Below are 25274 nucleotides of genomic sequence, written 5' to 3'. Positions count from 1 at the left end.
GAAGAATTTTTTCTCTAATGTAATATATATTATACTATGAGAATAATAGAGGTGATACAATGAAAATTAAATATAATTTCTGAAAGAATACAATGCGTGCAGCTCTGCGTTGGTCCACACCTGTGGAGTAACGGTCAGCGCGTCTGGCCGCGAAACTAGGTGGCCCGGGTTCGATTCCCGGTCGGGGCAAGTTACCTGCTTGAGGTTTTTCCGGGGTTTTCCCTCAACCCAAGATGAGCAAATGCTGGGTAACTTTCGGTGCTGGACCCCGGTCTCATTTCACCGGCATTATCTCCTTCATCTCATTCAGACTCTAAATAACCTAAGCTGTTGTCAAAGCGTCGTAAAATAACCTACTAAAATAAAAAAAAAGCTCTGCGTTGTGCGACTTTCTCCATTCTCCTGCAACTTCATCCCTTTTAGCCCCAAATATTTTCCTGAGAACCTTATCCTCAAGCACCCTTAACCTATGTTCCTCTCTTAAAGTGAGAGTCCAAGTTTCACAGCCATACAGAACAACCGGTAATAATAATAATAATAATAATAATAATAATAATAATAATAATAATAATAATGTTTTATTTTCATTTGTGGCTTTCATTCTGTTCCGATTGTTGGATCTCATTCCTTTCACATCCTATTTTTTCTCAGAATACCTTCATGGCCACACTGAGATTCGTGGACCTGAATTTGCTCCATCCGGATCACTTCTTTGTAGTTCACTTGGGGGTTTCCAATCCGCTCTTTTCTCTCTTCCCTTTAAATTTAGCAAAAGCTGTACTCGCAGTCCATTTCCGTTATTATTTTTTTTCCTGGTATTCAAAGTTCAAGGCTCCTAAATAATTAAGAGTGCGCTGGAAACCAGGTCTGGCCATGACTCACGGCGTGGCCTCTCTTGCACCAATTATCGGGAAAAGCTCTGGAACATTACATAATGGTCTCCGCGGCGTTGGGGTCGGAAATGCCCTCACGTTCTGGTCACGATTCGGACACAGCTCGTGCCGGCTCTGCTGTGATTCCAAGTACGATCTGTCTTCTTACGTATCCCTCATTAAAGACACGCATAGAAGTCCGATCCCACATAGTAACCGATTGGCAACGGCCTCAACCTGCGTCATTTTTCAAGGCCGAAAAATTGAGAAGATTTCGTCGGTAAAATTGGATTCGATTTGCTTCTAGGAATTGACGCCAGGATCGTGTCTTCACAGTAGTTGCTACAGCCTCTATAGTAACTGGTAGATGCCGTATTTATCTATACTTATTTACGGCGAACAATAAATTGTTTTTATTTCCGTTGCAAAGGATCTGAAATAAAACTAAAACATGTAATTTGTCCCAATTCAATACGAAATTTGGAGGAATAAAAACTAAAGGCCATGAGTAATTGTCGTGTCCTTGAATGACTATTGGACTGTCTGCGTAATCGCGTGAGCTTCAAAACCCGGACCAACTTTTTGCAAAGAGCCAAATTAAATTCAACCATTTGTAATCGAGCCCACACAAATCTGTGGTTTGAAGGCAAAAAGTGATACATCAACTTTTGGCGGAAATGAGATTTTGCGATGTTGTGCATCTTATTTTCCTCTCTAACCCGTTGTTATGAAAGACTCCCTCCATTCTAAAATATGGTTAATGACAAACGAAACAAGTTTGATTAATACGAATGCGCGCACGAAATGTTTCGCGGTGAGGTATTCTGTTGAAGTAGTGAAGCGACAGAGAGAGCTGAGAATGTCTCTAGTCTTCTGTAGTGTATCAAACTATAATATTTAAATAGTTCATTATGGACAGAAATCAAAAGGGGAACCTGCTGTTGTATTCCTGTTGCAGAAAATGTAACACCGACCCAGTCAATTTTGAATACAACATCTAAGGCACAGCAGTCGCTTAAAAACGGGTTGTAATTTATTGCAGTTTTTATGTTAATTTGTCTCTCTCAAAACAATGTTTGTTTGTTTATGTTATTAATTTGACATTAGACGAAATGATATGTAATTTATTTATTTATTTTCCTTATGTTAATTTATCAAACAAATAAGTATCTAGAAGATGTATTAAAGTTACATTATGTTACAGAGAACTTCAGCAAATGTATATCATATTATGGAACAGAGGGTGTATGATATTATGATTTTATACAGTCGTTCAAACTTAAAATTGCCTCTCCTGAAAACTACAAAATATGACATCACCTTGCAGCTATAGAAATCAGATTGTGTTCGAACTTCATTTTGTTAATGACTACACTGTATTAATTTTTACTTTCTCATTATGTGAGGTATAATGCCAATACCCCATAACCTACAGCAGCCACGAGCACAACGGGAAAGTGAAACGGAACTCGGAAACCCTCGCCCATGTCCTTTTAGCTTACACTGCCTTATAAACAAACGCACAGTACTATGCATCAGTGGTGGATTTCAGGAAACCAGCGAGAACCGGAAGTTGTAAAAGCTGTGTTGCCTACCATATACAATCCGTCACTGAGCAATGCTGTGATAGATAAGTAGTAAATTTCAAGGAAATGTAAAAGTTGTCGGTTTATTCTCTGGCGCACGAGGTGCGGTACTATAACAAATGTTGTTGTGCATTTATAAAACACTCCTTATTCCAGATTCCGTTCTTAAGAATACAGCGATAATCATTGTTAAATTTTATGTTAATGTATTAAGGAATCATTTATATCAGCCGTGGCGAAAATGTAACTCACGAGCACATTGTGGCTCGCAATGATAGCTGTGCATTTCTCTTACTTCCTGCCTTCCCCAACCCCCACCCTCTCACTCAATGGAATCAAACTCTGTTCCATTTGCTTATTTGTCTTTGACCTGCGAGTGGCGTATCGTCCAATGTCTCTCTCGAAACCATGTACCTCTACAAAAACGAAAGTTTCAAGTAGGATGGGAGGACGCATTTTTTTGCTGCCAATATGATGAGAATATTAAATGTATGATTTGTTCACAAGTATTACGAGGAAACGGTTGTATAATGTAAAACGGCATTATACTACATGTCACTCATGAAACATTAAAAGGTTAAGTGTTGTTATTATTATTATTATTATTATTATTATTATTATTATTATTATTATTATTATTATTATTATTTTTATTTTGGCTTCTGGCTGTTGTTCAGCACACAAATATTAATAATAAATAATAATAATAAATAAATAAATTATCTCTTTACGTCGATCCTTTTTCAGCATAGGCCTATGTACGAATGTTGCCGTTAGATCTTCAATTTAAACTCACAGATTTACAATGTGATGTTAAATGAAAGCTAGATGTAAGGACTTGACAAATGTTGAACTTTTCAAATCTTTGCCAAAAATAAATATCCGAAGCTTCGTTCTTTCGCTTGCTCTGTTGAAGACATATTCGCTACAACTTACGTTTGTGAAAAATTATTTTCAACAATGAAAATAGTAAAAACCAAATTTAGATCACGACTGACAGACAAATACCTTCGTGATCAACTACGACCGGCAGAAAGTGACATCATTCCTGATTTTGAAACTCTGTCACAGAGACATTCTGAAGACAATAGGTTGTGATAATGTGTCCTATGTTTTTTGGTTCATTTCTATCTTCGTTACACGTACTAAACATTAGTTTGTAACATTATATTGCATAAAATTATATTTAAGTGCTTGACATAAGGAAAATGAAACCCGTTAATAAGTCAGACAGTTGCTTCACTTCCCCTTCGGGTGTCCGCCTCCCTCCATAGGTGCTATGCACGTTACAGGTTACACAGTGGCTCGGCGCACGATGACATTTTCGCCACGGCTGATTTATATGGATAATTCTTATGTGTGTTATTTTTGTAGAATGGTAAGTTTTTTAATTACATATTAATATTTTAATAAAGTTTTGCCTTTAAATTGAAGTAAATGAATTTTAAATAAAAATGTCTGCTTACCTATGTAATATTTCTTTGAATTAAGGTGTTTATCACAGTCTGCTGTGTTTTGTTGATCAACCTTTAATCTAAAGGAGGTTTATTATTATTATTATTATTATTATTATTATTATTATTATTAGTATTATTAGTAGTAGTAGTGGTAGTGGTGGTGGTGGTGGTGGTGGTGGTGGTGGTGGTGGTGGTGGTGGTGGTGGTGGTGGTGGTGGTAGTAGTAGCAGTAGCAGTAGCAGCAGCAGCAGCAGCATCTCCGCAGTCATTGTAGGCTAGCATCAAACATCAACCTACTCTGATAAGCAAATCTCCCGTGTGTTCTGTGATGTAGATTATTATCAACTTTTATAATATGGTTTCACTGGTCTATCGCCTAGGGGTAACAGATAGTTAACAATTTCAGGTGATGGAAGTAGTTAATAATTACCGGTACTGAAGTTGGCCAAAATCAAGCCGAAACTACTTATTATCTTAAGTAAATTATCAACATAGTTTAAATTAGCAAAGAAAAGTCCTTTATATAATAGATTTGTTTGTGTGTGTGTGTGTGTGTATTTATTAACACTACACTTGGGTATACACCCGGTGGCAGTAGTATATAATATACAATAATACCATTACAATAATACAATAATTACAGCAATAAAAATATAATAAACGTAAATTTACTTCTAACTATAAATAAATAGATGCAATAAACCTAGGACTATAAATAAAAACTCTTCTATAATAACGCCTACAATAAGCAAAAGTAAACCTAACCTATTTTACCCAACTATTACCAATTTAAGTAACTACATATCACCTTAATTAATTACGTATCATCTTGATTAATTACATATCACCTTAATTTATTTACAAATTAACTTAATTACATATCATCTTAATTAATTACATATCAACTTAATTACATGACAAAACTTAGATAATTACACTGCACCTGCAAATTACATTATCAGTCTAATCTTTTCAACCTTTCCTTAAATGTATTGACTTTGAGAGGACCACCCTGAAAGATTGCCGCAGGTAAGCTGTTCCAGTCTACTATTGTGCGGTTAACAAAGGAAAATTTTGTCACGTCCGTTCTTTGTTTTCTACATTTAAACTTCCTAATATGATCTGCCCTGCCTAAGTATGAAGGTGTTACTAATCTAGCATTGATGTCGGCCCATGCTTTGTGTCCCATTTGTGCCTTAAACAATGCGGTGAGTCTGGTTTTTCGTCGTCTTGATTTGAGATGTTCCTATCGTAAATCTTTTACTTTCTCCTCACCATGTCCCGTTCCCATTTTGGCATATTTTGCTGCCTTGCGTTGGACCTTTTCTATTGAATAGATTTGGTTTTGTCTGTACGGATCTCAACCTACTGCTCCATATTCCATAATTGGGCGAACAAGGGTTTTGTACGCTAATCAACAGTGATATTTAGTGATAAAAATATTAAGTGTGTAATCAGGATGTGTATGATTAATTGTATCGTCTTCCACTAGACAGTGAATGCATTCGCAAGCGTCCTGCTAACCTCAAATTGACGGATCTGTATTTATCAGTGTATAGGCGTAGTAATAATACGCGTAAAGTAAACATCCAGTGTGTTATATCTTTACAATGAAATATTGAATATTATGTAATAACTGATATATTTCCTGAAAAAACAGCTTTTTGAGTCCTCAGAGAGGATATGTTTCGTTTCACCACGTGTCCAAAATTGCGGAATAATTCACATTTAGTAATATGGTTATCGGTGTTCTTAAATACATAATAACATTATTGATTGCTCACCTATTTAATTAGACTGATCACTTCATTGTGAATGATATCAACTATAATCGATAAAAATCTCAATACACATTCAATTGTTTTGTTATCCAAGATCAATTTAGGCCATCCGTATAAAGGATCTCAAGATTATCGCTTGTTCTTTTATTCTAAGCAAATGAATGTTGTTTAATCGTTATCTGACAAAGTCCACGCGTTGGACAACTTTCATTTTCTAGTCCGTTTTTATACAGTAGCTTTACAATCGACAAACTGGAGCTTTCACAGAACTTTGAATATACAAGCGTATGTTGTACTATCATGGGATCAATGGGACTGTTCAGGAAGTTGGTGTATGTTGTTTCTTCTTTTCTTTGTTTATATCCGAAATGTCAGCCGAAATCTTTGTTAAGAATAAGATTTACATAGAAATTATAACGTCGTTTCTTTCACAAAATGATTAAAAACCGCCACGTTACTCAGTGTTAGTGTGGTGGGCTTATAAGCGGAGGGGGAAGGATTAAAATATCTGTCGATCCACCCTGTGTCGATCCTTGTCGGGCAAAACTGTGGTCCACATAGGACAGGGGTTTTCTTCAGATACTCCGGTTTCCCCGTGAAGAAGAATAGAGAAATCAAGAAATGGAACAAGAAATAAGAAATGACAAAGAAAATAAGAAATAGAGAAATCAATAAATGGAGCAAGAAAAGATAAAAGAAGAAATAAAGCAAGCAAGAAATCTGGAATTGAAGGAAACACATAAAATGGAAAAGAAGAAATAGAGAAATCAATAAATGGAGCAAGAAAGGGCAATGAAAAGGTAAAAGAAGAAATAAAGTAAGCAAGAAATCTGGAATTGAAGGAAACACGTAAAAAGGAAAAGAAGAAATAGAGAATTCAAGAAATGGAGCAAGAAAGAACAATGAAAAGGTAAAATAAGAAATAAAGCAAGCAAGAAATCTCGAATTGAAGGAAACACCAAAAAGGAAAAGAAGAATTAGAGAAAACGAGAAATGGAGTAAGAAAGAAGAAATAGAGAAATCAATAAATTGAGGAAGAAAGGATAGTGAAAAGGTAAAAGGAGAAATAAAGCAAGCAAGAAATCTGGAATTGAAGGAAAAACCAAAAAGAAAAAGGAGAAATAGAGAAATTAAGAAATGAAGCAAGAAAAGAAAAGTAGAAGAATAAAATGAGAAATAGAGAAATAAAGAAAGGAGACATGAAATAAAAAAGACGAAAGAAAGAAATGAACAAATTGAAAAAGAAAGAAAACACCAAAAAAGAAAGAGGTTGGAAAGAAAAGAAGGGAAATGAAGAAAAGAAGAAATAGTGAAATAAAGAAATGGAGTAAGAACTCAATGGGAGTAGAGTAAGGAAGAACGCGTAACAGGACTATGGGGCAGTGCAGTGTCATTTCCCCAGTACGCATATGCCGTATATGCGGCAGCTATATGTTTTAATGATTCTGTAGTATTTTAACGACGAATTCAACATGAGAGATTATTCGGAGCCGAATTCAAGTACGCTACAAGTACCTGATAAAAAATTTCTTTCCAGCACAAAAAGTTGCATTTGTTCGGAACAAACTTCTACATATTTTGAGGACAAAATAAAATTCTTTCAATAATTTATTATCATAATATACATAGGCCTACTTACTTACAAATAGGTTTTAGAGAACCCGAAGGTTCATTGTTACCCTCACATAAGCCCACCATCGGTTCCTATCCTGAGCAAGATTAATCCAGTCCCTACATCATATCCCACCTCCCTCAAATACATTTTAATATTATCCTCCCATCTACGTCTCGGCCTCCTCAAAGGTCTTTTTCCCCTCCGGCCTCCCAACTAACATTCTTTATCCATTTCTGGATTCGCCCATACGTGCTACATGCCCTGCCCATCTCAAACGTCTGGATTTTATGTTCGTAAATATGTCAGGTGTACAATTCAATACGTGCGGATCTGCGTTGTGTAACTTAATCGTAATACGCCGCTCTCTTAAATTGACTGAGGATATTGGAATTAAATCAATGACTTTCCCAAGGCACGCTATAAAATGCAAGTGCATGTATTTATTCATACTGAAAATGATTAAATAGCCAGTGGCCGTGGTAACTAATTATACTCAATAATGACAATTAATAATAAACACAATTAATAATAATAATAATAATAATAATGATAATCAATACTAACAATAATCAATGGTAATATAATAATAATAATAATAATAATAATAATAATAATAATAATAATAGTTGTAATAATAATGTAAATTTTATTTACTAACAACAATGTAACTTTATTATCTCAACAATAGGATTTGCTCTCCACACAGTAACACAGTATTCGTTAGTGCACTCCACTGACGACAATGACAATTTACTTGGACTATTACGAACAACAATGAACTGTTAATCTTACTAGTATTTACAAAGCACTATTTACAACACAGAACTGTCAGTTCTCAGTTCACAGTTCTTCTAGCTCAGTCACTCGAGTTCACAGTATCTCGAACCACAGACCTTCAGAGACAGTCCACTGTACTCGAACTCAGGTCCCTCCAACTGCGGTCCACTGCACTCGAACTCAGGTCTTCGGATGCTGATACAGTTGCGGACGCTCACTCAAGTCGAACTCCGGTACACAAGACTGGCTGGCTTGCTCTGTTCACTGGCTTACTGACTGAACTAATCATGAATCACACACATTCCGAGTTCACTCGCGTTTCTTCTTTTATAGCCACAGCGACGTAGCCTGGAAAGTTCCACGCGTGTCCAGAGATAGCGCTCCAGAGAACAATCCAGGTCCCTCTCCTCTCTGCCAGCACCAGATGCGAGCGCAAACTCCCTCGCCGCGTAGGCCCTTTCCCCTCTCTTCTCTCCGCCGCGCGCCGTCCCTCAGTGCTCCGTGGAGCTCGCGTCGACTCACGCGCGATCTGCTCTCTTGCGGGACGCTGGTCGTGAGTTCGAATCTCACGTCGCTGTCACAATAATAATAATAATAATAATAATAATAATAATAACAATAATAAGTAACAATAATAATAAGTAACAATAATAACAATAACAAGGAGCATCCTAAATTAAAGTCTCGCACTGTGGCGTCGCGGTCTAATGCATCCCGCCTAAGACTCGCGTTACGGAATGCGCGCTGGTTCGAGTCTTCATGGGGGAAGAAATTTTCTCATGAAATTTCGGCCAGTGTATGGGACCGGCGCCCACCCAGCATTGTGATGCACTTGGGGAGTTACGATAGGTAGCGAAATCCGGTTGCGAATACCAGCTATAACGGCTGGGGGGATCATCGTGCTAACCACACTATACCTCCATTCTGGTTGGATGATCGTCCACCTCTGCTTCAGCATGTGGGCGTGAAGCCAGCAGCCGGCTGGTCGGTCTAGGCTATTCACGGGCTGTAGCGCCACGGATTATTATTATTATTATTATTATTATTATTATTATTATTATTATTATTATTATTATTATTATTATTATCCTAAATTAAATGAAGTACGATCACTTAAAATAATATTTAAAGTAAATAATTTGTATCTTAACCCTAAGTTCGAACTAAAACCCACGAGTATGATATGTTCATAGATGCACAAGTACTGTACCTTTCAGCACTACACTCATTTCGCTGCCAACTCACTGCACTGGAACTACAACACATTCCACTGATATTATCCTGATTTCACTAATACTTTAAAAACATTTCACTGTTTAAATACTTTGCACTGTCACTATAAACTATAAAACTTCACTACACAACACACTTCACTAACACAACATACTTCACCTTTCACTGATACAACACACTTCTTCACTGATATAACACTTCAAATAATAAAACATCATTATTACACCCTTTAACTAGCGTGTATGATGTACTACCTCTGTTAGTAAAGTTCTTAAGCTTATTTTTATATACCTTTTATGTTTTAGATGAAACTATTTTTATCTCGAAATGGAAGCAAAATTCTATTAAACTTTTTTGTTTAAAATATCTCGAAGAATAACCCACTAAAATTAAAGACATTATTTATGGTGCACTCTGTATTGAAGCTTGCACGGGGTAATTTAGTCGTTGCCTGTTCTGGTAGACCCAAACAAATCACACCACACATAAATTTACAATTCTGATTGCCTCACGTGTCGGCTGGAACGATTTATATTCTTCGAGTATGCGAGCAAAAACGCATCTATGTCGCGACTTGAAATTAGCAAGTCGATTCTTGGGCGGGCTGAAGACATCTTACATAAGGAACTGTCGAAGCTGAATGTGACTCGCTTTTTGGAACCTCCGGGGCACCTCAGAACTCGTCTTCAAGAATGTAGTTGGCCTCTTACGCTAAATTTGTGCTTTTAAAAGTAGATCTTTTTAATACAAATTTACACATTGTGTCACTCTGTGTACAGTATATTTTATATGGAGTACCAATAACACAATTTTCTCAATTTTTTTTCTTGTAGCGGATATCATTTTTATAGACTTCGCATGTACACACTGATATCAGTTTAATACATATGCAAACAGATTTCTGATTTGTATACTCGGTACAGCAATATCAATTAGATAAGCTATTTATACCCTGCTACTTTCGAGAAATTGTGTACCACACAATATTTTGTTTGTAATATTATTACTAGGGCTAGGATTTTGATGAAATTGCATCTTTTTTCTAGTAAGCCAGAAACATAGCTGCTTTAGTATTTATACGTTATGTGATAAACTAAGTGTTTTAAGGCATATTTGTTAGGCCATTTTTTGCATTTTTTTTTGCCTGTTTCAACTCATAAGAGCAGTTTTTCTTTTATTCGGTCATTTTTGAGTAATTTTCATTTAATTTTGGCCATAAATCCCCATTATTAATGTAAAATAATGTTTATTTCCTTTGATATTTTCTCTACATATTTTATCCATTAATACCCATTTATTTTGTGTAATATCTTAATCGTTTTTCTACACAAATATTGCCATTTTAACGTAGTACACCCCATGTAATGGATCAGTCCAACCACCCCTTCAATATACGTGCTAGTTCCGGATAAGAGTGGCCTTGTGGTGGACTACATGGAAAATACATCAGGTAAAATAATTAATTAAAGTGTACTACTTAGAAAACTTAGAAAAATTATGTAACATTAAATAAACTTAAATGTTGGTACTAGAATTTAATTTAATTCATAGTCTAAATATTAAGCAGCACAAAACCTCTTTTTCTACTAAGCCAATTATGTAAGATTAATTTTTAGAGCATTTTAATGGCATTTTTGAAAGATTTTTGGTTCATAAATGCATTGTTTTTAGGACATTTTTTAATGATTTATAAGTCATCAAAATCCTAGCCCTAATACAGTATACTTTTCTTCCAATAGAGTTTGTGATTTTTATCCTCAAAATAATACCTGTAATTTATTAGGCTACTCTAAATACATATTTATTTACCAGCCACCGGTGTAGCTCAGTCGGCTAAGCCGCTTGCCTGCAGATCCGAAGTTTGTTCGGGCGCGGGTTTGATTCCCACTTGGGCTGATTACCTGGTTGGGTTTTTTCCGAGGTTTTCCCCAACCATAAGGCAAATGTCAGGTAATCTATGCCGAATCCTCGGCCTCATCTCGCCAAATATCATCTCACTATCACCAATTCCATCGACGCTAAATAACCTCTTAGTTGATAGAGCGTCGTTAAATAACCAAGTAAAAAAATACGTACTTATCATCCCCCTAACGGCTAAAAAAAACTCCACCTTGCCTTCACTTCAGTATTAATTTAATTTATAGGCTAGCTTTGTGCCCAAGGGCAGTCTTTCACTGCAAACCCAGCATTCTTCAATCTTCCCTATCTTCCGCTTTCCTCTTAATCTCCGCATATCGATTACTAAGAAGCGATACCTCGTATCTCTAAATTTGCAGGTGAATAAAAAAAATGTTTTAAAATTAATTGTTCTCAAAATAGACAAATGTTTTATAGAGCCTATGTTCGGTTTTGCAAGATTTTCTAGTCGAACACAAAATATTACGTAACTGCCCACTTTTGTGAACATAATAATGTTGTTAATCTAAATAATAATAATAATAATAATAATAATAATAATAATGTCATTAAAATAAATGACCATTTTTATAGATACGAGATATCATTTCTTAGCCATCGATATGATCCATATATCTTAATGTTGTCTATCATCTGATAGCTATCTTCTTCTGCTATGAACTTTTCTCCCGTTTGCCATTCCTTCTACTGTACTGTAGTGCATCCTTCAGTAGGCAGTTTCCTCTTAGTCAGTGACACAGCCAATTTCTTTTTCTCTTCCTCATCAGTTTCAACATTATTCTTTCTTTTTTATTATAATTTTAGTAGGTTATTTTACGACGCTGTATCAACATCTCAGGTTATTCAACATCTGAATGAAATGAAGGTGATAATGCCGGTGAAATGAGTCCGGAGTCCAGCAGCGATAGTTACCCAGCATTTGCTCATATTGGGTTGAGGTAAAACCCCAGAAAAACCTCAACCAGGTAACTTGTCCCGACCGGGATTCGAACCCGGGCACCTGGTTTAGCGGCCAGACGCGCTAACCGCTATTCCACAGGTGTGGACTTATTTTTTCTTTGCCCATTCTTTTTAGCACAGCTTTATTTCTTATTTTGTCTTTTCATTTCACACGGTCCATCCTTCTCCATGTCCACATTTCAGATGCTTCTATTCGTTCCTCTTCACTTCGTCGTAACGTCTATATTTCTGTCCCATACAATGTCGCATTCCACACACACGTGCGCGCGCACACACTCACTCACACTCACACTCACTCTCTCACTCTCACACTCTCTCTCTCACTCTCACACTCTCTCTCTCTCACTCTCACACTCTCTCACTCTCACACTCTCTCACTCTCTCACTCTCACTCTCTCTCTCCCTCTCTCGCTCCTTCTCCCTCTCTCTCTCCTTCTCCCTCTCTCTCTCCCTCCCTCTCCCTCTCTCTCCCCCTCCTTCTCCCTCTCTCTCCCTCTCCCTCTCTCACTCTCCCTTTCCCCGCTCTCTCTCCCTCTCTCCCTCTCCCTCTCCCTCTCTCCCTCTCCCTCTCTCCCTCTCCCGCTCTCTCTCTCTCCCTCCCTCTCCCTCTCTCCCCCTCTCTCCCTCTCTCTCCGTCTCTCTCCCTCTCACTCTATCTCTCCCTCTCTCTCTACCTCTCTGTCTCTCCCTCTCTCTCTCCCTCTTCCTCTCTGTCTCTCCCTCTATCTCTCTCCCTCTCTCTCTCCCTCTCTCTCTCCCTCTCCCTCTCTGTCTCTCCCTCTATCTCTCTCCCTCTCTCACTCTCCCTCTCTCCCTTCCCCCGCTCTCTCTCCCTCTCTCTCCCTCTCTCTGTCTCTCCCTCTCCCCCTCCCTCTCTCCCTCTCTGTCTCTCCCTCTCTCCCCCTCTCTCTCCCTCTCTGTCTCTCCCTCTCTTTCCCCCTCTCTCTCCTCTGTCTCTCCCGCTCTCTCTCCCTCTCTCTCTCCCTCTCTGTCTCTCCCTCTCTTCCTCTCCATCTCTCCCTCTCTCTCTCCCTCTCTCCCTCTCCCTCTCCCTCTCCCTCTCTCTCTCCCTCTCTGTCTCTCCCTCTCTCTCCCTCCCTCTCTCTCTCCCTCTCTCTCTCTTTTTTCCTCAGTTTTTATTTTTTCAGAGGTCCGCAGGAGGTGCTCCTTTTTCTGTTAAAAGTTTCCTTTGACATTGTTATCCTCTTTTTGACTTCCTGGCAGAATGTGATATTACTGTTTATCATTTCGGTAGATCGTAGCTTTTCCCAAATTTTAACTCCCCGGACTGCGGTTGCACAGAATACACAAAACTGAATTGCTAACACTCTATATTTAGAACGTGATAAATATTCACAGAACAGTAAGGGAAGTGAAGATGCAGTTTTCTGGGCCCTGACACCATAATTTTTGGCCCTCTGCCGTTAAGGATTACTTAATTTGTGAGTAAGATTCGAGATGTTGTGTGCGATCTCTTGAAAAGTAGGATAGGCGCGATTTGCATGTGGGAAGTGTTTCGTCCCTGTATTGCAGATCGTGAGTCATTACACGGATCTGATTTTTATGAAGAGCCTACATGCGCTCGCGCTTTCCACGTTTCCTTGAGCCCATTTCAGACTGTTGGAGTCGGGAGTTTATGGATTTCCTGTACGCGACTCCTGCTTGCGCTCCATTCCGCAGTTTTGCCAACATCCACATGAGATTTAATTGCAAAATAATGATGCATTAATCTTCGCGAGTTCCTAGCCTTCTGTCTTAATCTAGCTGGAGATCAACTAACTGTTTTTATGGCGAAGGATCTAGGGGAGAGTTGGGTAGTATCGGACATCGGGTAATATCGGACATTGCGTTTCTTTCATCTACCAGAGATGGTAGTACCTGAATGACGTGGTTACGTAACTGTATGGAACATCACAGAAACGTAACCATGTCATTCAGGTACTATCATCTGGTTATAGATGAAAGAAACTCACTGTCCGATATTACCCGATGTCCGATACTACCCAACTCTCCCCTGTGTTCGATATTCTGTAGATTCTATGATAATGGTAAGCGACGTTTGTTTCCAAACCAGGGTTTTTTTTTTAAGATTGCTTCGATATCGATTTCATAGCATTGCTGTTCCATTTGCATTTCATTTTCTTTGTAGTTCACTAAACAACAGTATAGATAGGAGTTTTGGTATTGCTGACTTGCACGACGTTGTGAAAGTTAGACCTATCTTCATCTATATAGCAGTGGTCGGCAAAGATTACGTCATATATAATTCAGCCCGCAATATATAGCAAAGGGGAAGGTACGAGGGGAAGGATAACCAAATTGCTTAACGTTGAATGAATAAGCGATGGCTAAGGGGAGGGAGATCATGCCTTACCCCTCCGCCCTGCTTGTGTATTAAGGGGTTGACTCGCGAGTCAAGAAATTCCGACCACTGATCTATAGGTAGGCCCTATATGTCGGCCTTGCTTACAAGACATTTTGTCCAAGAATATTCATTCAAAGAGACTTCGTTAAGAGACATATCTCCCAAAGACACTTCATCCAAAGATGATTTGATCAAATGATAAAACGTCCAAAATAATACATGTTCATCGATATTTGGTCCAAGACAGTTTCGTGTAAAAGTTATTTCGTCCAATTTAATCAATTAATTTCTTTAATAACATGTGTAAACAACATAGTATATTATGGTTATTATAAGAGATGGCAAGATATACAGAAATACTTAAAATGTAATATTTAGTGGCAATGCGAATTAAAAGAAATACTTAGAATATAATATTTAGTGGCAGTGGGAAGTAAAAGAAATATTTAAAATATAATATTTAGTGACAGTGGGAAGTAAAAGAAATATTTAAAATATAATATTTAGTGACAGTGGGAAGTAAAAGAAATACTTAAAATATAATATTTATTGGCAGTGGGAAGTAAAAGAAATACTTAAAATATAATATTTAGTGGCAGTGGGAAGTAAAAGAAATACTTAAAATATAATATTTATTGGCAGTGGGAAGTAAAAGAAATACTTAAAATATAATATTTAGTGGCAGTGGGCAGTAAAAGAAATACTTAAAATATAATATTTAGTGGCAGTGGGAAGTAAAAGAAATACTTAAAATATAATATTTCGTGGCAATGGGAAGTAAAAGAAATACTTAAAATATAATATTTCGTGGCAATGGGAAGTAAAAGAAATACTTAAAATATAATATTTCGTGGCAGTGGGAAGTAAAAGAAATACTTAAAATATAATATGTCGTGGCAGTGGGAAGTAAAAGAAATACTTAAAATATAATATTTCGTGGCAGTGGGAAGTAAAAGAAATACTTAAAATATAATATTTAGTGGCAGTGGGAAGTAAAAGAAATACTTAAAATATAATATTTAGTGGCAGTGGGAAGTAAAAGAAATACTTAAAATATAATATTTAGTGGCAGTGGGCAGTAAAAGAAATACTTAAAATATAATATTTCGTGGCAGTGGGAAGTAAAAGAAATACTTAAAATATAATATTTCGTGGCAATGGGAAGTAAAAGAAATACTTAAAATATAATATTTCGTGGCAATGGGAAGTAAAAGAAATGCTTAAAATATAATATTTCGTGGCAGTGGGAAGTAAAAGAAATACTTAAAATACAATATTTAGTGGCAGTGGGAAGTAAAAGAAATACTTAAAATATAATATTTAGTGGCAGTGGGAAGTAAAAGAAATACTTAAAATATAATATTTAGTGGCAGTGGGAAGTAAAAGAAATACTTAAAATATAATATTTAGTGGCAGTGGGAAGTAAAAGAAATACTTAAAATATAATATTTAGTGGCAGTGGGAAGTAAAAGAAATACTTAAAATATAATATTTAGTGGCAGTGGGAAGTAAAAGAAATACTTAAAATATAATATTTCGTGGCAATGGGAAGTCAAAGAAATACTTAAAATATAATATTTCGTGGCAATGGGAAGTAAAAGAAATACTTAAAATATAATATTTCGTGGCAGTGGGAGGTAAAAGAAATACTTAAAATATAATATTTAGTGGCAGTGGGAAGTAAAAGAAATACTTAAAATATAATATTTCGTGGCAGTGAGAAGTAAAAGAAATGCTTAAAATATAATATTTCGTGGCAATGGGAAGTAAAAGAAATACTTAAAATATATTATTTCGTGGCAGTGGGAAGTAAAAGAAATACTTAAAATATAATATTTCGTGGCAGTGGGAAGTAAAAGAAATACTTAAAATATAATATTTCGTGGCAGTGGGAAGTAAAAGAAATACTTAAAATATAATATTTCGTGGCAATGGGAAGTAAAATAAATACTTAAAATATAATGTTTAGTGGCAGTGGGAAGTAAAAGAAATACTTAAAATATAATATTTAGTGGCAGTGGGAAGTAAAAGAAATACTTAAAATATAATATGTCGTGGCAGTGGGAAGTAAAAGAAGTACTTAAAATTTAATATTTCGTGGCAGTGGGAAGTAAAAGTAATTCTTAAAATATAATATTTAGTGGCAGTGGGAAGTAAAAGAAATTCTTAAAATATAATATTTCGTGGCAGTGGGAAGTAAAAGAAATGCTTAAAATATAATATTTCGTGGCAGTGGGAAGTAAAAGAAATACTTAAAATATAATATTTAGTGGCAGTGGGAAGTAAAATGCTCTGCACAAGAGGGAAATAAATTACGAAACAAAGGATACTGATAGAGTTTGGGATTCGTCCATAAGAGCAACAAGATGCGAAGAAGTTTTAAGGTCTTAGGTATAGCTTACAGCAGTAAAATATTTGGAAATATTCAACATTTTTTTCCTCCATTACTGTATCTTGTAGAATAATGAAAATTGATATGTGTAAAACATTGTCTTTCTGCTATGTGAAAAAAATATTTTTAGATTTAAAAAAATTATTTTATTTTTTTTTTTAATTAAAAATGATGGCAGTTTACTGTGCAGTGATGAAGCGTTTCCTTCATAACTTATAAATTTGTTAACTTTTTCATGTTCTCTCTCTTTTATTTTATTGCTGAAACTCATGTTTACAATATCATGCTCTTTCAACTAATTCCTCAATAAATATATATTTTTTAAATTTTGTGTTAGAAGATAATACTGATATTTGACCATTTTAAAAAATGAATTTATTTATTATCAATCTATCAAAGGTAGAGAAGTGATTTTGCATCATATTGTAGATGTGACATGCATTAGTACACGTAAAATATTTCATCACAGAATGTTGGATACTTTTTGAGTTATGTGGGGAAACACTTCATCACTGCACAGTGAACTGAATTTTGGAAAAAATACAGTAAATAATTTTTTTTAAATCGTAAAAATATTTTTTTTTTTCATATATCAGACGAACAGTGTTTTACACATACTAATTTTCATTATTCTACAAGATATAGTAACGAAGGGAAAAAATGTTGAATATTTCCAAAATTTTACTGGTGTAAGCTATATCTAACCCCTTAAACTACTTACCCGGTTGAGAATGGATCACTGCCGTCTGGCACATGGTCATCTCCTACGTGGCGAGCCTCAACCGGTGTGTAGTATGTGCCATGTGCCACTTACGGTGAACGTATTTTATTACATTGTATAAAATATGGTTGTGTTTCGGCGTCTATATACAATTCGGTCGACACTACAGGACACTCTTGGAAATTATTTTAATTCTGTAAATGCAATGGTGACTTTTTTTTTATCAAGTACAGGACTTTGTATACCTGTATGTGCTTTGATTCTGGTTAAGTGGAAGAGAAGGCCTAATGGCCTTAAAATTAAAGTTAAAAAACAAGATTATAATATATCATTTGTATCTTTTCGTTTCAATTGGTTTTCTACGTATATTGTATATTTTGTAACTTTCGTGGATGTGAAGTTCTTGTTATGTTCGTTGTTATTCGTGTAACTTATTGTGATGCTACTAGGTACATACTGTTATGTATATGTAGAATTGATTTTGTTTTTTTAACTTTAAATAAATTAAGTGCAACTTTAATTATTGTAATAGGTTAGATTTATATGCTATTATATTAGATGATAGACGACATTAAGATATATGGACCATATGAGGAGACAAAGAGGAAGGCAGAAAATAGAAAAGACTGGAGAATGCTGAGTTTGCAGTGAAAGACATGCCCTTGGGCAAAACACTATGAATTAATGTCTGTAGATTTGAAATTGTTCACACTGACAGAAGATGAACACAATGATCAAAATGTGATAACAATTTTGTATACATTTTAAATTTAGGATTATATAACTTCTGCTAAATTGATGTTAAAATATGTAGGTTAATCATAATTATGTTGTATTTGTGTAACAATGTAAGACTTTACTTAAATTTGATATCGTAATAGCTTGTTGTCTGAAGATGCCGAAGTGGCGAAAATGTTAACAACCAAATGAATGTGATGTAATAACTATATTTAATATGTTAATTACATTTGTAAGATAAGTCATTCGACTGTAGGCCTAATATAATTAGTAACGACATATTAAATTTTCATAATCAATTGTAAATTAGTATTACAGAAAGTTTTAAATTTGTTACGTATTTTTATGCTCGACCATGCCGAAATGTAGTAATTATACACCTGGTAGCAGACCTTTAATGCATGTCATTAAACTACACCTACTCATTAAAGGTCAGGTCTTTCAGCCAATGACGACTCAGGTTACAACTGTTCAGCCAATGACGACTCAGGTTACAACTGTTCAGCCAATGACAGGTCAGCTTTCGACCGTTATAAAACCGCAAGTATCGATTATTCTCGGATATGCAATCGAAAGAGAATTAGCGAAAAGTCACGGAGGCTGGAAATCCAATACTGTCGCAGAAGGTTATGTTCTGTTACTATAATAATTAGCGTTAATTGTAAATAATATTCAAATAAAATCAATTTGTCATCTCGTTTTTCAATGTCTAATTTAATTTCAATGTTATCTCTGTAGGTTCTTATGGCCTAGCAAGGTCAATGTGGACATCTGTTCCTCGGAAAAAATCAATACTTTCACGTCTGCGCACATCTCACAACATACGGGACATTGCTCAAAAATTAATAATATCAAGTTAGAAATATGGTCGAGCATAAAAAGTCGTATGAAACTCGCCTATAAAGGTAATTAAGAAGCTCGTTTCATAAATATCCATACTCACTTCTTAATTACCTTCATTATAGGCTCGTTGCATAATGTACTATTAATTTATGGAAAATCACGTGTTTTTATGCGTATTTTACGTTCGTGTAGAAATTAATTTTTTACGCGTAACTTCCCAACCCTTACTACTGCTGCTACTACTGCTACTGCTACTGCTACTGCTACTGTTACATTCTGTTTCGACTGTGATGTAGTTTACATGAAGGTCCATGCTTTTCAGTTTCAAAGGTTTGCAGATGAACCTATCTTCCGGCCCTCAACCCTAGAAATAACTCGAAAGTAATTGGACGCTTTTGTGAAGTAGGAAACGAAATTAACGTTTAGCTCTTTTCTCTTCCACGCAAATAGAACCTCCCCACTCTTTTGTGCCGTGTTTGCGTAATCTTGATTACCATGAATGAAAGGTTCAGCAAATTTATTTTTTATTCTTTGTTCTATGCAGTTCCTTTCGGTTTTCAAATATATTCCATTTGCTTCAATTTCCTTTTTAAATAGAAGACTATAGACAATGCTAGCCTGATCAGTTCAGAAATCGCTTTCGACATTGACTAGAAATGTTAAAAACTAATTTGGTTCAAAGTCGTATTGTAGTTTATACAGAATTGAAGTACTGTACATAGTTTATTATTATTATTATTATTATTATTATTATTACATATTTATTTTATTTGAATATACAATTTCTTGCTATTTTTAAGAAGGGGGACAAGACTAACTGTAGTAACTTTCGAGGAATATCACTTTTGTTGACGTCGTGCAAAATTTTGTCGAATATCCTTTTGAGAAGATTAACTCCATATGTAGATGAAATTATTGGGGATCATCAGTGTGGTTTTAGGCGTAATAGATCGACTATTGATCAGATTTTTTGTATTCGACAGATATTGGAGAAAAAATGGGAGTATAAGGGTACAGTACATCAGTTATTCATAGATTTCAAAAAGGCATATGACTCGGTTAAGAGAGAAGTTTTATATAAAATTCTTATTGAATTTGGTATACCCAAGAAACTAGTTCGATTAATTAAAATGTGTCTTAGTGAAACTTACAGCAGAGTCCGTATAGGCCAGTTTCTATCTGATGCTTTTCCAATTCACTGCGGGCTAAAGCAGGGAGATGCACTATCACCTTTACTTTTTAACTTCGCTCTAGAATATGCCATTAGGAAAGTTCAGGATGATAGACAGGGTTCGGAGTTGAATGGGTTACATCAGCTTCTTGTCTATGCGGATGACGTGAATATGCTAGGAGAAAATCCACAAACGATTAGGGAAAACGCGGAAATTCTAGTTGAAGCAAGCAAAGCGATAGGGTTGGAAGTAAATCCCGAAAAGACTAAGTATATGATTATGTCTCATGACCAGAATATTGTACGAAATGGAACTATAAAAATTGGAGATTTATCTTTCGAAGAGGTGGAAAAATCCAAATATCTTGGAGCAACAGTAACAAAATATATAAATGACACTCGGGAGGAAATTAAACGCAGAATAAATATGGGAAATGCGTGTTATTATTCGGTTGAGAAGCTTTTGTCATCTAGTCTTCTGTCAAAAAAATCTGAAAGTTAGAATTTATAAAACAGTTATATTACCGGTTGTTCTGTATGGTTGCGAAACTTGGACACTCACTTTGAGAGAGGAACAGAGGTTAAGGGTGTTTGAGAATAAGATTCTTAGAAAAATATTTGGGGCTAAGAGGGATGAAGTTACAGGAGAATGGAGAAAGTTACACAATGCAGAGCTGCAGGCATTGTATTCTTCACCTGACATAATTAGGAACATAAAATCCAGATGTTTGAGATGGGCAGGACATGTAGCACGTATGGGCGAATCCAGAAATGCATATAGAGTGTTAGTTGGGAGGCCGGAGGGAAAAAGACCTTTGGGGAGGCCGAGATAATATTAAAATGGATTTGAGGGAGGTGGAATATGATGATAGAGACTGGATTAATCTTGCTCAGGATAGGGACCAATGGCGGGCTTATGTGAGGGCAGCAATGAACCTCCGGGTTCCCTAAAAGCCAGTAAGTAAGTAAGTAAGTAAGTAAGTATACAATTTCTTGAACTCTATTTTACATTGACTAGAAATGTTAAAAACTAATTTGGTTCAAAGTCCTATTGTTGTTTATACAGAATTGAAGTACTGTACATAGTTTATTATTATTATTATTATTATTATTATTATTATTATTATTATTATTATTATTATTATTATTATTATATATGTATTTTATTTGAATATACAATTTCTTGAACCCTATTTTACTCGAAAGTACAGTAGTGGCAAAACAATCGGACCGACCCTTGTAGCTGATTTCAGAGCCTTGTTCACTCCAGAGCACGATAGACTGGCAACTAAGATTTTCGTGGTTCGAATCCTGCCTGGGAGGGAAACTTTTTTTTGTTCCTTATTCAAATTTATTCCCAATACCTTTCGATTGCAGCGATATTTTACTACTTAATTAACTTATTATCCCCAGAACATGAATTTTACCAGCAACCGAAAAGTATTGGGAATAAATTTGAATAAGGAACAAAAAAAAAAAAAGTTTCTTTTGCAGGCAGGATTCGAACCACGAAAGTCTTAGTTACCAGTCTATCATGCTCTGGAGTGAACAAGGCTCTGAAATCAGCTACAAGCGTCGATCCGGTTTTTTTGACACTACTGTACATGGGGAATTGTTTTGCAGTAGTAATACAGGTCTTTCATTTTAAAACTTTCCAGTCTAAATAACTAATTCCTTAAATTGAATTCAATTTAAACAAAAAACACGTCAATTTAGATATTGACGGGGAAGTCTGAAACCAGGCTTAATTGCATTTTATATTTCAACCCCTTCCCCCAGCCTCCCCAACTTCGAAAATTAAAATGGCACCCCTATATTTTTATACTTAAATATGAAAGAGCATTCAATTGTTTATACACCTCATTCATTTATTTCTGCGTCTTTTGTTTGATATCGTTAAATTCTATCAATAAAGCTCACTTTCTATAATGTTTTAATGTCAAAGTCTCCTTTCAGTACTTCCATTTATAAAAAAAAATCATGTTTCCTGAAAAAGTAACTTTTTTGACTTGGCACCATTTGGAAAGTCACTCTTCAATTTCACTAGAAAATTTTTCAAACAAATGTGTAATATCGATGTGACGACACACCCGGGTCAGCTCATTTCTGTCGTCATTATCGCATGAATAAATGACCGCAGAATCACATTGTGAGTTCCGAAGTATTGCGAATTGAGCATTTTCTTTTATTGCTAGTAGTGTAGCTACAATAAAAAGAATTGCGTGCATTTGCGTTACATGTCACGTATGCAGATTTGAATAGCTAATTATTTGTTTCTCCGACTTCTCTGCGCCCTGCGTTCAGGGCCACAGTAAATGAAACGACTTTTTTCTACTTTAACCTCCTGTACTTTCATGATGTCTGGCTCATTGTTTTGCACGGCTTTGTGAATTATGTCTGCAACATTGTATTGATTTTGCATCGCTAGTCTAGTCTCCGATCTTGCTATATAATAAACGGGATGCACTTTTATATCTGCTTTTCTATTCATGTAGAATACTACCGGTATGTTGTCCGATAAGCACAATCAATTATTGCAGTAACTTCCTGTCTATTAATAGAGATAGACGGAAATATTGCGTCTCGCAGTCTGGCTGTAAGTACAAAACATCTAAAAAAATTCAGGGTTACGATGATGACATATTCCCCCATTTTATCTCTTACACGTTTCGTAACAATTGCTTTCTTTCCTTGTGTTAGGAACGGTATTCCCATTTGTGTTTTACCTTCAACTGGAATTCATTTTTTCGATGTGATTTTTCCCAGTTGTCTTTATGTTTGTGAAATCTGAACGTCTTACATAATGGCAAGTAAGATAGAAGCATTTACAAATCGCTGGCTAAGAACAATATTTAAAATATATAGGCCTAATATTGTAACTAATTCTAAACTGTGTAAGATGACACTACAGACACCAATTATAAATGAGATTGTTGTTGATGCTGATGTTGTTTATTTAACTGTCCGAAGATAAGTTTGATCCCCATAAGTAGAGTCCTGCGTTTGGTTACTTTGAATACAAGTTAGGTGTACGTCGAGCATACTGTTGGCACGGAGAGCAAGTTGCGATTGAACGGTCTCTCCCCATACTCTCCTATTTATTTGTGTACCTGTGTCTATTGCATAAGTCGGTGAACAAAAGTAGTAGTAGGTACTCATGTACAAAATACCAGTTGAATTTAGTACAAAAATAATGAAGTATTTATTTAAAGGTAGCTTATATGCAATAAAACAATTTTTAACACGGTTAGCAGTCCACCGTTGTGGCTGAGGGGGTTAGCGAGTCTAACTCCGAACCCAGCGATCCCGGGTTCGATTCCCGGTGAGGACGAGTTGCCTGGGTGAGATTTCTTCGGGGGTTTTTCCCTCACAGGCGATTGGAACCCCACTCATCTTCGCCACTTCCTTTTCTCCCCCCATCATCCTTTCCTCATCATCCCGTTTCTGGATTTTTAGATCACTCTACCGGCGGCCTTCCGAAGCTGCTGACTCTCTCGACCGGCCTCCGTGGAATGTAGTTCAGCGATGTTGGATGGCTTCTGCATTGGCACCCGAGGCGGACCTATTCGGGGGAGGAGTTTCGCCTCTGACCGACAGGGGGGTCTTGGGGGAATTTGACGAAGCAGGAATGGTATATGGATTTTGTCGGGTGTCGGGACCGGTCGTTAAGGGAGTCATGTGGTTAGGGCGGTGCGCGTAGGGGATCTGTGGCATGCAACTTATTCCATATCGAGGGTTAGTGCAATAGATCTTAAATAGGTCGCAATGCTGGACCATCCGTGCCCCCCTCAGTTAAATTCAATTCCATTCCAACACGGTTACCAAAACTAAAAGTTTATTTTCGTGAGTCATCACTTTTTACCCACACATGCAATGAGAAAAACATTCGAGCTAAGATAAAGATACATTTACTGAAATATATTAAACAATATTAAATATCTATACAATGCAAACACACGCTCTCAGAGACGCTCTGTGCTCTTTACTCAAGCTATGTAGTGGCAAAATCTTGAGCTGCGCTAGAAATGTAACAATATTAATCTGAATGCACATTCGAATTTCTTCCTACAACCGCCTTTGTTAATATTATGTTTTAGTCGTAGTGACATGAAAGAAATCGAAGTCTTAAAAAATTTTTGGACTCGATAAACAATTCAGGCACCACATAAACATTTTTAGTCGCCATGGCTACATGCTGACCAGAATTGAAGGGTTCAGAGCCATAGTGGGCCAAGCGCCATTTATTAAAAACGGAGAAAGCAAGGGTTAAAGTTAAGTGAATACCATAGTTTAATGAAGAATGACATATCATTTAGTTTGAATGTATATACTGTATGTTACTTGCTATATGTTTCCATTGAATTATGGTAATAACTTCATTTCAACCCTTGTTTTCTACGGTTTTAGTAAATGGCGCTTGGCCCACTATGATTCTGAACCCTTCAATTTGTCTATCCCTGATTTTTACAATAAGTAAAACACATTAATAGACTTTAGATTTCATTCATTCATTGTTCTGCCCAAGAGCAGATCTTTCACTGCAAACCCAGCTTTGTCCAATCTTTACTATTTTCTGCCTTCCTCTTTGTCTCCGCATATGATCTACATAACTTAATGTCGTCTATCATCTGATATCTTCTTCTGCTTTGAACTCTTCTCCCGTTCACCATTCTTTCCAGTGCATCCTTCAGCAGTCAGTTACTTCTCAGCCAGTGACCCAAATTCCTTTTCCTCTTTCTGATCAGTTTCAGCATCATTCTTTCTTCACCCCCTCTTTCCAACACAGCTTCATTTCCTATTCTGTCTGTCAAATTCACACGTTCCATTTTTCTCCATATGTTTAATT

The sequence above is a fragment of the Periplaneta americana genome, chromosome 15 (assembly GCF_040183065.1).
Source record: "Periplaneta americana isolate PAMFEO1 chromosome 15, P.americana_PAMFEO1_priV1, whole genome shotgun sequence".
NCBI lineage: Eukaryota > Metazoa > Arthropoda > Insecta > Blattodea > Blattidae > Periplaneta > Periplaneta americana.
The sequence above is the reverse complement of the archived record's forward strand: the minus strand, read 5'-3'. Positions refer to the sequence as shown.